The sequence below is a fragment of the Canis aureus genome, chromosome 36 (genome assembly GCF_053574225.1).
Source record: "Canis aureus isolate CA01 chromosome 36, VMU_Caureus_v.1.0, whole genome shotgun sequence".
In the NCBI taxonomy this organism is placed as follows: domain Eukaryota; kingdom Metazoa; phylum Chordata; class Mammalia; order Carnivora; family Canidae; genus Canis; species Canis aureus.
Window position 1 is genome coordinate 37,223,959 of NC_135646.1, and position 14,154 is coordinate 37,238,112.

Below are 14,154 nucleotides of genomic sequence, written 5' to 3' on the forward strand. Positions count from 1 at the left end.
AACAGGTACAACAGGTATAAGAAAGTTGATATCATGGGATCCCTGGGTGGTGCAGCGGTTTGGCGCCTGCCTTTGGCCCAGGGCGCGATCCTGGAGACCCGGGATCGAATCCCACATCGGGCTCCTGGGGCTTGGAGCCTGCTTCTCCCTCTGCCTGTGTCTCTGCCTCTCTTTCTCTCTCCGTGTGACTATCATGAATAAATAAATTTAAAAAGAAAAAAAATTAAAAAAAATTAAAAAAAAAGAAAGTTGATATCACACCCTGTATATTTTTGGACCACGATGTTATGAAACTCGAAATCGGCAGTAAGAAAAAATTTGGACAGACCAAAAATACGTGGAGATTATGAACATCCTACTAGAGAATGAATGGAGCAACCAGGAAATTAAAGAGGAAATTTAAAACAAATGAAAATGAAAACATGTTTCTCAAAACCTCTGGGATGTACCAAAGGCAGTCCTGAGAGAAACGTACATAGCAATACAGGCCTACCTCAATAAATAAGAAGTCTCCAATACACAGCCTAACCCTACACCTTAAGGAGTTGAAGAAGGAATAGCAAAAAAGCCTAATGCCTATAGAAGAGGGGGAAAATAAAGATGAGAGGATCAATAAACAATACAGAAACAACAAAGCAGTAGAATGGAATAAAGAAACAAAGAGATGGTTCTTGAAAATAATCAAGAAAATGGATCAAGCCCTAGCCAGCCTTATCAACAAGAAAACAGAAAAGACCTAGATAAATAAAATCACAAATGAGAGAAGAGAGATCACAATCAACACCAGAGAAATTAGACAATTATAAGCGAATACTATGAAAGATTATACGCTAACATACTGGGAGACCTGGAAGAAATGGACAAATCCCCAGAAATGTGAAAACGGGCAAAACTGAAATAGGAAGAAATAGAAAATGTGAACAGACCCATAACTAGCAAAGGAATTGAATCAGCAGGGCACCTGGGTGCCTCAGTGGTCGAGCATGTGCTTTGGCTCAGGTCATGATCCCGGGGTCCTGGGGAATGAAGTCCCACATCAGGCTCCCCGCATGGAACCTCAATTTCCCTGTGTCTATACCTCTGCCTCTATGTCTCTCATAAATCCATAAATAAATCTTTAAAAAAAGAAAAAAGATAAAATGATGAGAAAGGACCCAAATAAAATCACAAATGAGAAAAGAGATATAACAACCAACACTAGAGAAATACAAACGATTATAAGAGAACATTATGAAAAAATATATGCCAGCAACCTAGAACCTGGAAGAAATAGATCAATTCCTAGAAATATATAACATAGTAAAAATGAAAAAGGAAGAAATAAGACTTGAACAGACAGATAACCAGTTAAGAAATTGAATCACTAATCAAGGACCTCCCAACAGGAGACACTTAGATCAATATAACAGAATGGAAAGCCGAAACAAGACACAAACCTGTAACTCTATGATCCAATAATCGACAACAAGGCAGGAAGGAATATCCAAAGCACAAAGACAGTCTCTTCAACAAACCCTAACCCTGACCCCAGGATAAGAACAAATGGTGTTGGGAAAACCAGGCAGCCACATGCAGAAGAATGAAACTGGACCACTTTCTTACACCATATATATAAAAAATAAATTCAAAATGGATGAAAGACCTAAATGTGAGACCTGAAACCATACAAAGAAGAAAAGATAACAAACGTCTTTGACATTGGCCATTGGATCTTCTTTCTAAATATGCCTCTAAGGTGAGGGAAACAAAAGCAAAAATACTATTGGGACTTCATCAAATTGAAAAGCTTCCACAAAGTGAAGGAAACAACCAAACCTAAAAGGCAACATATAAAATGAAAGGAGATATTTGTAAACAACACATCCAATAAAGATTTAGTATCCAAAATACATAAAGGAAATATAAATCTCAGCCTCCTAAACACAACTTATCCAACTGCCAATGGGCAGAAAACAGGAATGGACTTTGTCTCTGACAAGACATCCAGATGGCCATGAGACACACGGAAAAACACTCAGCGTCACCCATCAACAGGGAAATGCAAACCAAAACCACAATGATATGTCACCTGACAGCCATCATAATGGCTAAAGTTAAGAACAGAAGAAACAACAGGTGTCGTTGAGGCTATGGAGAAGAGCGAGGCCTCTTACACCCCTGGTGGGCAGGCGAACAGGTGCAGCCACTGTGGAAAACACTGTGAAGGGTCCTCGAGAAGTTGAAAATAGGGGATCCCTGGGTGGCTCAGCCGTTTGGCACCTGCCTTTGGCCCATGTCGCGATCCTGGAGAACTGGGATCGAATTCCACGTCGGACTCACAGTGCACGGAGCCTGCTTCTCCCTCTGCCTGTGTCTCTGCCTCTCTCTGTGACTATCATAAAAACAATTTTTTAAAAAAGTTAAAAATAGAGCTACACTAAGAGTCCAAAATTGCACAGCTAGGTATTTACCCCAAGGATACAGAAGTTGTTTAGTAGATTCAAAGAGGAACACGCAGCCCAGTGTTTGTAGCAGCATTATCAACAAGAGCCAAACTGTGGATACAGCCCAGATGTCCATCGACAGATGAATGGGCCGAGACGATGTGGTTAATATACACACTGTGGCATCAGTCGTTCATCAGAAGGGATGAAATGAAGCCATTTACAATGACGTGGGAGAAGTGGAAAGGACTTATGCTAAATGAACTCAGTGAGAGGAAGACATATACCAAATACCATACAATTATATTCACATGTGAATTTTAAGAAACCAAACAAACTGGCAAAGGGGCGGAGGGGGGGATGAGAGAAGCAAATAAAAAAACACACTATGAACCAAAGAGAATAAACTAATAAATACCAGAGGAAGGTGGGGGGGATAGGGAACCAGGCGATGGGGATAGTGGAGAGCACCTGTGACCAGTACCAGGCATTGTATCAAGGGTTGAATCACCTTGTGGTAAACCTGAAACTATATCATACTGTGTTTACAAAGAGGAATTCAAGTAAAACTTTAAAATAATAATTGGTAGTATTGATGAAACATGTGCGCACAAGAAATAAAATCAGAAAGGCAAATGAAAATCCAAATAAAGAGTCTTTAGAGTCACAAATCTCCTCCTTAGCTCAGCTCAGGAGAAGCCTGCCATGTCTATTCTGACCCCAGCAGAAGCCTGGATTTTGATTTTCTGGGGAGGCCACTGACTTGGTGGAGTCAGGCTATCTTTGAACCCAAAACCTAAATAGAGTGCATAAAACTAAACTGCCCAAGATAGTAGGAGTCCCACTGCAGGCACATGTCAGGACCCAAACTCTAACCATACACAGATATAACCCTAACCCTACACTTAAGCCTAATGTTGACCTAACCCTTAAACAAGACCTATCACTAATCGAAAACCAAATACAAACCCCAAGACCAAAACACATTCACTGAACCTTCCTGCCAAACATCAACCTAACTCCTAAACCTATTCTAAACCCTTAACCCTGACCTCTACCTTAAATCTAACTCTAACCCTAACCCTAACCTCTAAACCTAAATTGAACTTAATGTACTCAAACTCTATTCCTAACCTTAACCTGTACCCTAACCCTAACCTTCTAATACTAATCCTATCTCATACCCCCAAAGTGTACCCTAACCCATACCCTAAAACTAACCCCTAACCCACTCCTTTAATGTATCTCTTACTCTCTTCCAAATCCATACCCTGACCCTGACCTGTCCCTAACCCTAACCCCTAACCAAACAATAACCCTAACACTTGTCCTAAACCCTATCCTAACCCTAACCCTCGCCCTAATTCTAAACCTAGCCCTAACTATAACCCTAGCCCCTCACCCTAAACCCTAACCCTAACTTACACCCTAACCCCTAACCCTAACTGAAAACCTAAGCCCAACCCTAACTCTAACCATAACCCTAACCCCAACTCCTAACCTCCTGCCCTAATCCCTAGAGCCTAAACCCTAACCCTAACACTAAATCCTGTCCCTTACCCTAACCCCCATCCTAACTCTTAACTACTGACCTTATACCTCACTTAACCTCTAATCCATAACCATAAGCATAATCACTAACACCTAATGTATAACCTAAGGCTAACCACCAACTGCCTCCCATCCCCTAACCCTATCATTCATTCTGCCCTTTCACTTACCCTGTGGTTCTGAGGAGTCCCTTCTAATGTAGACGTGGCCCCCAATGGCTCCTCCAGAGTCCTCCAGGGGGTCGAAGCGAGCCGTGCTCCTGTGAGTGTGGACATGGCGCAACGTGTTCCTGAGTCATAGTCAGCGGGTCCTGAGGACGCCGGGTCTCCTGTCACTGTGGACTATGTCTCACATCCTCTGGAAGCCTCACAGCAGGTCCTCAGGAAGCTGGGGGCTCCTGTCTGCATGGACATGGTCCCTCGTCCCACAGAAAACTCACCGCGGGTCCTGAGGGGGTTGTGGGGTCTTGTCAGCATAGACGCAGCCCCATATATCCTGAAGCCAAAGTGCTGGTCCTGAGAAGGACGGGGTTCCTGTCAGGGTTCACGTGGCCCCACATTTTCCTCAAGCCTCACCATAAGACCTGAGGAGGCTCGGGGCTCCTGTCAGCATGGATGTGGCCCATAATCTTCCCAAACCTTCACAGTGGGTTCTGAGGGGGCTGGAGACTCCTGTCAGTGTGGATGTGGCACCCACATTTTTCTTAGGCCTCACCACAGGCCCTGACAAGGCTGGGGTCTTCTGTCCCCATGGACGCATCCCCATATTTCCCCAAGTCTACACTGGGGGTCCTGAGGAAGTCAGGGTCCTGTTCTGTCCATGTGGCCCCAAGTCCTCCCAAAGCATCACCTAGGGTTCTGAGGAGACCGGGGCTCCTGTAACCATGAATGCAGCCCTCAGCTTCCAGAAGCCTCAACTTATGTCCTGAGGGGCCTGGGAGCTCCTGCCAGAGTGGACATCGCACCACAACTTTCTGAAGCCTCCCCGCAGGTCCTGAGGTGGCTCAGGGGCTCCTGTCAGCGTGGATGTAGGCCCATATCTTCCTGAAGCCTCTCCACTGGTCCTGAGGCTGCTCAGGGATGCCTGTCAGCGTGGATGCGGGCCCACAATTTCCTGAAACCTCCCCGTGGGTCCTGAGGTGGCTCAGGGCTCCTGTCAGTGTGGATGTAGGCCCACATCTTCCTGAAGACTCCCCGCAGGTCCTGAGGGGGCCCAGGGGCTCCTGTCAGGGTGGATGCGGGCCCACATCTTCCTAAAGCCTCACCGCGGATCCTAAGGAGACCGGGGCTCCTGTCAGCATGAACGCAACCCAATTTCCCCCTGAAGACTTCCCGCGGGTCCTCTGGAGGCTGCAGCTCATCAGCAAAGACGCCTCCCTACATCCCCCTCAGGCCTCCTCAGCACAGGCTGGCTCCTGCGGGTTGGTGGAGCCGCCCTGGAAACAGTGTGGAGGCCCCTCAGGAAGTTACAAATAGAGCCACCCTGCGACCAGCAGGTGAACGGCCTGGAGCTTACTCCAAAGATACAGATGCAGTGAGACGTGGGACAACTGCACCCCAATGTCCACAGCAGCTGGGGCCACAGTAGCCAAACTGTGGGAGGAGCCTCAGTGCCCTGTGGCAGATCATGGATAAAGAGGATGGGAGATAGATGATGGTTATAGAGAGGAATGGTACTCAGGTATCAAAGAGAAGGAAATCTTGCTATTTGCAATGATGTGGATAGAATTAAAGGGATCATGTTAAGTAAAGTAAGTCACTAGGGAAAGGAATGACCTGTGGTGTCATTCATAGGTGGAATTCAAGAAGCAAAGCAGATGAACTACTGTGAAGGGAAGGAAAGACAAATAAGATCAAAACAGATGCAGGAAATACAGACTCTTAAAATAGGAAATGAACTGAGGGTCGCTGGAGGGGTGGGGCTTAACAGGGGAAATAGGAAAGTGCTGCGTCTCACTCTGTCCTGCTTCTCCAATACTGATTTACTGTCCGGGGTTATTTGTTGAGGAGGATGGATGTTATGGTTTTTTTTCCTATTTCTAAGTTCTGCCACCATGATTTTGATAGGAATGACTTTGAAACTGAGGGTGGCTTCAGGAACTGTAGACATTTTCACAAGATGAGGCTCCCACCCCACAAGCCCAGGATGGCCTCCCAGAGCCTGGTTTGGCTCAGTGCACATGTCTTATACTCCTTTGGTTCAGTCTCATTATTTATTCTCCTTGATGCTCCTGAGAAGGCCTTCACATCCTTCTTTTCCTTCCTGAGTGCTCATTGTCGGGACAGAGCAAGGCTACTCTGCTCTGTAGTTTCAGTTTGTGTCCCGTGACTTTACTGAACCCACTCCTTAGTTCTAACAGGTTTTGGTGGAGGCTCTGGGTTGCCTGTTTCTAGTTCCGCGTCTTCAGCATATAGGGACCGTGTGACGTCCCCCTTCCAGGTGTGGATCCTTTGATTTTTACAGCTTTATGTCCTAGAAAGCCCCACTATTGAATCAAAACTGAGCCCAGGCCAAGGGCAGGAAGCCCCTATTAGAATGAGAACAGAGCTCAATGCCCTTGAAGGTCCCATATCAAAATGTAAACAGAACTTGAGGAATTGCTCCAGCCCTTCTGGAGGTCCCCGAGACCAGCCCTTAAAACTAAGCTGAAAGCCACCTCAGGGTCCAAGTCCCTGCTCCGCTCTGTCGGGTATACTTGGACACAAGCTCGAGGTGGTAAATAAACCCTCGTGTGTTTGCATCAGTGTTGGCTTCTCGGAGAGTTCTCGGATTCCCAATCTTGGGCACAACAGTCTGAGATAAAAAAAGAAAACCAAAAGAAGCTCGGACGCAGGTAGAGTGAACGCAAGATTCTGAGAGAAGCGGCGGAGACCCGGGGGCTTGTGGGCTCTTCTGTGGAGGCCCCTGCAGATGGGGGGCAGGATGCTCAGCCCCAGAGCCAGATGACCCAGAGACCCCACCCATATCCCGCCCATCTGGGCCGGGTCTGAGTGAGCAGCACAGCGCTGCCCGCTGGAGTCCAGACGCGCTGATGCCCACCCCGCCTCTGACCCCCAGATGCATCTCCCAGGCAGATGTGCACCTGACAAACAATCCAATCATGAAATGGGCAAAAGACATGAACAGAAATCTCACAGAGGAAGACATAGACATGGCCAACATGCATATGAGAAAATGCTCTGCATCACTTGCCATCAGGGAAATACAAATCAAAACTACAATGAGATACCACCTCACACCAGTGAGAATGGGGAAAATTAACAAGGCAGGAAACAACGAATGTTGGAGAGGATGCGGAGAAAAGGGAACCCTCTTACACTGTTGGTGGGAATGTGAACTGGTGCAGCCACTCTGGAAAACTGTGTGGAGGTTCCTCAAACAGTTAAAAATATACCTGCTCTACGACCCAGCTTCCTTTGTACTTTGTGATTTATTTTCATTTATTTTCTTTGATTCTATTTTTTAAATTGCTTTATTTTAACTTTTATGTATGTACCTTATATATTTCTCATTTTAGGTTTCATGGTACTTTAATTGTGTTTCTTATTTTGGGATTTAGAATCTTTTAACAACCAGGCAAAAATAATCTGGTAGTTTTTTTTGGGACGGCAGTTGTTATTGTTTTTCTTGGTTTTTCTTTTTCTTCTTTCGTTTCTGGAAAAAATAATGAGATGGAGAAATTCACCTCCATAAAATAATATGAGGTAGTACTCACAGCCAGGAAGTCCATCAATACAAATATATGATGTCTAACTACAGTTTAAAACAATGATTATAAAGATAGCATCTGGGCTGGAAAAAGAGCACAGAAGAAAACTAGAGAATCCCTTACTGTAGAAATGAAAGAATTAAAATCTAGTCATGCCAAAGTTCAAAATGCTATAACTGAGATGCAGTCCCAAGTGGAAGCCTTAAAAACAAGGAAGGTTATGGACCACAAAGGAAGACTTCGGAACTCAGCCACTTATTAAAACAATGACATTCATATCATGGGAGACTCCCAAGATGAAGACAGAGGAAAGGTGGGCTTGCTCAGCCATTAGAAACGACAAATAACCACCATTTCCTTCAACGTGGATGGACCTGGAAGGTATCATGCTGAGTGAAGTAAATCAATCAGAAAAAGACAAATATTGTATGTTCTCATTCACTTGGGGAATATAGATAATAGTGAAAGGGAATATAAGGGAAGGGAGAAAAAATGTGTGGGAAATATCAGAAAGGGAGACAGAACATAACGACTCCTAACTCTGGGAAATGAACTAGGGGTGATGTAAGGGGGGGAGGGCGGGGATGGGGGTGAATGTGTGACAGGCACTGAGGGGGGCACTTGACGCGATGAGCACTGGTTGTTATTCTGTATGTAGGCAAATTGAACACCAATAAAAAGTAAATTTATTATTAAGTAAAAGAAAGAAAGAAAGAAAGAAAGAAAGAAAGAAAGAAAGAAAGAAAGATAGAAAGAAAGATAGAAAGAAAGAAAAGAAAGAAAGAAAAGAAAGAAAGAAAGAAAGAAAAAGAAAGAAAGAAAGAAAGAAAGAAAGAAAGAAAGAAAGAAAGAAAGAAAGAGAAAGAAAGACTGGCACCTGAGTGGCTCAGTTAGTTAAGCTTCTGCCTTAGGGTCAGATCATGATCCAGGTCCCAAGGAAGGCTCCCTGTTCAGCAGGGAACCTGCTTCTCCCTCGCCCTCTGTCCCTCTAGCACATGTTTATCAGTCTTCTCTCTCTCAAATAAATAAATAGCATCTTTGAAAAAGAAACAAACAAACCCAGAGGGAAAAGAAATCTCCCATGTAGAAGATTTTCAAATAATTTGTGCAGACATTCCATCCTCAAGTTCCTGAGCGTAGCTTCCCAATCTTATGTGTGGAATACACATAGTAACTTCCTTCTACAAAATATATTATGAAAAACTTAAAATAATAATGATAATATAATAATAATAATAATAATAATAATAATAAAGAATCACTTTACTACAGAGAAAACTGAGAAACACTACCTCAGCAAGATGATCAGATCGATACCAAGACTGATAAATCGTGTTGATAGTATCTATCCTTTACATGATATAATAAAAATGGCAGTATATCTCTGTATATAATCCACAAAAACAGTTCAATCATGAAATAAACAACAGACATATCCCAACTGAGGGAAATTTTACAAAATACTCTACTTCTCAAAGTGTTCCAGTTCAACAACAACAAGGAAAGGCTGAAAGACTGTCACAATCCAGAGGAGCCTAAGAAAACATGAGGACAAATGGAGTGTGGTATGAGGGATAGTGATTTAGCAAAAACTAAGGAAATCTGAATAAAGTATGGTCTTTGGTTATTGCGAAAATTTTAATATTGATTCATTAGCTAATATTTGTACCGTACTGATATAAGATATCAATAATTGGAGAAATTGAGTGCAAGTGCATGAGAATTCTCTGTACTATCTTCTCAATTTCCCTATAAATCTTTGTTTTCTTTCTAAGAAATAAGATTTAATTTGAAAATTGACTTAAATGAATCAGGCTCCAGTGTGAAGACATTTTAAGAATCCTTGAATTAAAAAAAAAAAAAAAGAATCCTTGAATTATCTTTTGCCTTATTCTTAAAAAGTTCCTTCGATGGGAACAAAGTAAGAATTTTATATCAGAAGGAAAGAAAAACACTTATGAACACGTATAATGCCTCCTCAACCTGAAGCAGGAACGGATAATAAATAGCAAAAATCAGATAAAAATACTTCTATTATAATAGACACCATATTGCAAGTGCATTTAAAATTAGCAATGTATAACATTTATTTCCTTGACATTTGACTTCCAAAGAGTTCATAGTGTTTCAGTGTCAGTTGAAACCGGAAGAATCTCAGGGAAGCATCCTTCACGTAATAATAGGACCGTTGGTACTAATGTCTCAATCATTTCCAAATCAATAAAGATGCATTTCCTGATGAGTGACTGAGCTGTGAAGAAAGAGATGAGAAACCCTCTTCCCTTTGAATTACTTGTGTCAGAATATTTTAACCATAGTATTATGAATAGTAAATTATCCTTATTAACAGGAAATATGTCTCAGAGTGGAATCGGAGCAATCAGATGGGCAGAGAAAAAATGCTTTAACTCGCTCCTGCACTTTTAAAGACAAAGGAGAACTTTTCTATGTACAAAGTCAGTTGTCAAGATAGCCTTAGGGAAAAGAGTCTGCAGCATCGAATCCTGCTGCACAGCTGGGATGCCCGTGCCCCAGTTCTTCCTAATCTCAAATCCCTAGGCCTGTCCCACAACACAGGTAGCCACGCTGAGGTCATTTGCAATTTCTCTCTTAGGAGCTCCAGGGAGGGGGGCATGAGCTAGATAGGACGGGACGGGATGTGTGGAGGCTGAGAACATTACGACCATTCTACTTTAAGTTCAGTATTAGCACACGTCCAGCAATCCTAGGCCCCTGTGAAGAAGAGCTGAAATTTGCATTACTTCAGTTACTGTAAAAAAACAAAGTTTACAGCTTAATATCTTAGAAAGCCCCACAATAGAATAAAAACTGAGCCTAAGCAAAGGGCTGGAAACCCAATTAGAATGAGAAGAGAGCTCAATTCCCCTGAAGGCCCCATATCAAAATGTAAACAGAACTGGAGGAATTGCTCCAGCCCTTCTGGAGGTCCCCGAGACCAGCCCTTAAAAGTAAGCTAAAACACTCCTCGGGGTCCAAGTCCCTGTTCCACTGTGTGGCGTATACTTGAACCCATGCTCGAGTTTGTAAAACAACCCACGTGTGTTTGCATCAGTGTCGGCTCTTTAGTGGATTCTCGGATTCGCCATCTTGGGCACAACACCCCCATGACCCCTCCCCACCTGGACTGACCTCCTGTCCCCTCCCACCCATGCTGACCCTCAGTCACCTCCCCGCCCACAACAGCGGGGCACAGGCCCTCACACAGGTCCCACGGGCACGGTGGGCACTCCCGCCATCCCCAGGCTCCCAGGGGAAGGAAGGAGGTTTTGGCAGGACACACTACCATGGTGGCCCCAGGGCTCCCTGCCCAGGAGAGCACCTAATGAAAGGTCGGGGTCTGTGTCCCTGATGCCAGCTCCTCCTCCCTGGTTTTCCCACAGGAAATGAGAGAGTAGGCCCTGGTCTCCTCCAGGGACATCACACAGGTGGACCTGGACGTCAACAGGACGTTCAGCAGTCACATCATATTTTGGGACTACTATGGGGTAGGGTGAGGTTGAGGGGCCAGGGGGGATCAGGACCTAGGGAAGGACCGGGGCATTCTGGGTAGGGAAAACGGGACTTCTGAGTCGGGGAGCAGAACAGCAGCCAACAACAAACCACTCCATGGTAGTGTGTTGGGGATGACCTCTGTGCCCCACCCCCAGGAACTCGGGGATTAGGAGGCCACTAGGATGGGGCCTCCAGGGCTTGCCATGGGAGCTGAACCCCAAAGGGGAGAGGGACGAACCCCTGAGAAGCAGGGGATGGGGTGGGGGACATGGGGGGCAGAAACCGGACCTGGGTGCCAGGCGGAATGGCCGCGGCAGGAGCAGGACACACTTCGATCCCATGTGGGTTGGACGGATCAGAGTGAGACCCACTCTCAGTGCTTTACATGTTTCTAAGTTCTATGCATTTAATTTGAGACAATTTGCAATTTGAAAACACACATAATATGATGAACCCTGTATAATGCCCCCGGTCCAGCCAGGGCCATGCACTGACCACACCCGGCCCCAGGGGCATGTGTTGCAGCAAACCCCAGACTGGAGTCTCCTTAAAGTGTAGACGTCTCCTTTTGCATCTTAGAGGAAGGGGATGCCCTGTGTCCGCAGGCCCCCCACGACATCTCCCTAATTCCCCACTGCCACTCCATCCACCTACATCCTCTACCTCAATGGGATCCCACCTACACCATCCCCCACACTCCACCACTATCATACTCCTGCCCCCACACCATCCACCCACACACCATCGGCCCCCAGCAAGGACCCAGTGTAGGTGACCCCTGTGGGACATCCTCAGCCTCCCCGGGGTTCTCTGGAAACCCTGCTCCCATCAGAAGCCCAGGTGTTCCATAGAGTACTCAGGGGTTGCAGGGAGGAGGGAAGACAGGGAGCCCCCAACAGGGTGTGTGCAGTTGAGTGGTGCAGAGGAAGCACTGTGCCCTGCCTCTGCCCACTGTCCGTCCTGGAAGGTGGCACACCTTGCACAGGCCACCAGCCCCTAACCGAAGGGGATCTGGACTGGCCTGGCCCCGGGCTCTGTGAGGGTGGGTGTGATTTGAGCCCCCGCGCCAGGCCCAAGAAAAAGACTAATGAGATCAGGCCCCCATGGTCCTGTCCAGCGCTGGATTCTGGCCCCACACTGAGCGAGCCCTCTCACAGCTGGATGTGGCGTCCTGGGCCCTGGGGATTCCCCACAGATCCAGGTCGCTGACCTAGGGCAGACCTGGGGATCCCGGGACACCCAAGGTTGGGGAGAGTAGAGGTGGGCTGGTGGGCCCCACCCGCACCCACACCAGGAGGCAGACTCCTCCAGGTGCTGGGGCCGCAGGGGCCCCGTGGCTGGGGTCCAGCTGCCCTGCGGGGACCCAGCTAGGAACCCATGAGCTGCAGGTCTAGGTCAGCTCTGCTGTCCTCAGAACTGTCTCTCAGGCTGAAACCTCAGGACACACGCCCCCACCCGAGGTCCACACGTGCTTCCAGTTGGGGGACTCCAGCACTCGCACCCCACCCATGTGATTCTTGCCCTCCCCTAAAGGACAGACATTCCCTCCACAGAGGAAGGCGCGAACCCTCGACTCTGAGCCCGTTTGCTGTAGAATGTCTATTGACATGTGTTGTGGTGCGAAAATGCACAGCCAGCCCGTTTCTGTGTCTCCCAGAACTCTGTGCACGGGGCGTGGATAGACCCACAGAGAGGAGGAAGGGGCACCACACAGTCCCCAAACAGCTCCTGCATGGGCACTGCAAGGCACACACAGCTGATGTCCCCACGTGCCTTCCAGGGGCGGCCAGACGCCAGAGTCAGGACCCAACAAACTATACTGTGACTCAGCCTGTGCCCCATGGGCCAGGAGGGTCTCGGACAGAGTGACGGCCAGGGAGCCTCAGATCACCAGGGTCTCTGTAAAGCCACCTGGGAGGTCTCTGCTCCCTCTGTCAAGGGTGCCGGGGCTGGCTGGTTTCTGAGGTACTTCCTCCCCTCCCCACATCTCTGTGCCTGTGTGCCTGGGGAACAGAGGGCTTGTGGGGCCGTCAGCATGACCCTGGAAGGGATGTCAGGACAGCAGGCCCTTGTGTTGTGCCCAAGATTGCAAATCCAAGAAACAACCGATGAGCCGTCACCGATGCAAACTCCGAGGATTTCTTTACAAGCTGGAGCTTGAGTCCAAGTGCACCCGACATAGCAGAGCAGGGATTTTGACCCTGAGACTAATAGGCATAGGAGCTTTAAAGGGGCCAGTGGCCCATGGGATACACAGAAAGTTGCACAGTCGTGTCGGTCAACATTCAGGTGGCCGATTGAATGACACCTTACCCTATAGGATCCACTTGACCTGGACTATTACTTTGGTCAGAATCGGCCCATAGTTTTGGCGGGCACAGAGCAGGGTTACATTGTTATGAGCCGATTTCCGATTAGGGTGTGCCCAGCGGCTTGACTAGGTTGGGGCAGTGCCTTAAGACATAAACAGGTTATGTGGGGGTCATAGGGGAGGTGGCAGGTGTAGCAGAAAATGGAATCAGTCCTGCTCTGCTTGTCCAGGGGTAGGGGATTTTTGTTAAATTTCCTGGGTCCCACGCTTGCAGCTCACGCACCTGGGCCACCCTCACCAGGTGGACTCAGTGTGCACACCTTGTGGTGCTGGATCTCTCACACCAGCGTGTAGAGGGCACCCTCCTTGCCCGAGTGAGTAGGGGCTGGGTGAGAATGGGGCTCAGCATGAAGGCCAGGCAGCACAGGGGATCGAGGAACCCCAGCCTCATCACCACCCTTACTCCCACACACAGGCTGCCCCATGGCTCTCCGTAATGGGCACCCGGCGCCTCTGGAGATCCCCCCAGGGCAGCCCCTAGGTCTGGCTCCCTGCTGGAGAGGCATTGGGGAGAAGAGAAGCAACTGGCGCTCAGCGGGACCCACTGCCGGACATGGGAATGTGGCCGAGCCTGAACTTCCAGCTCA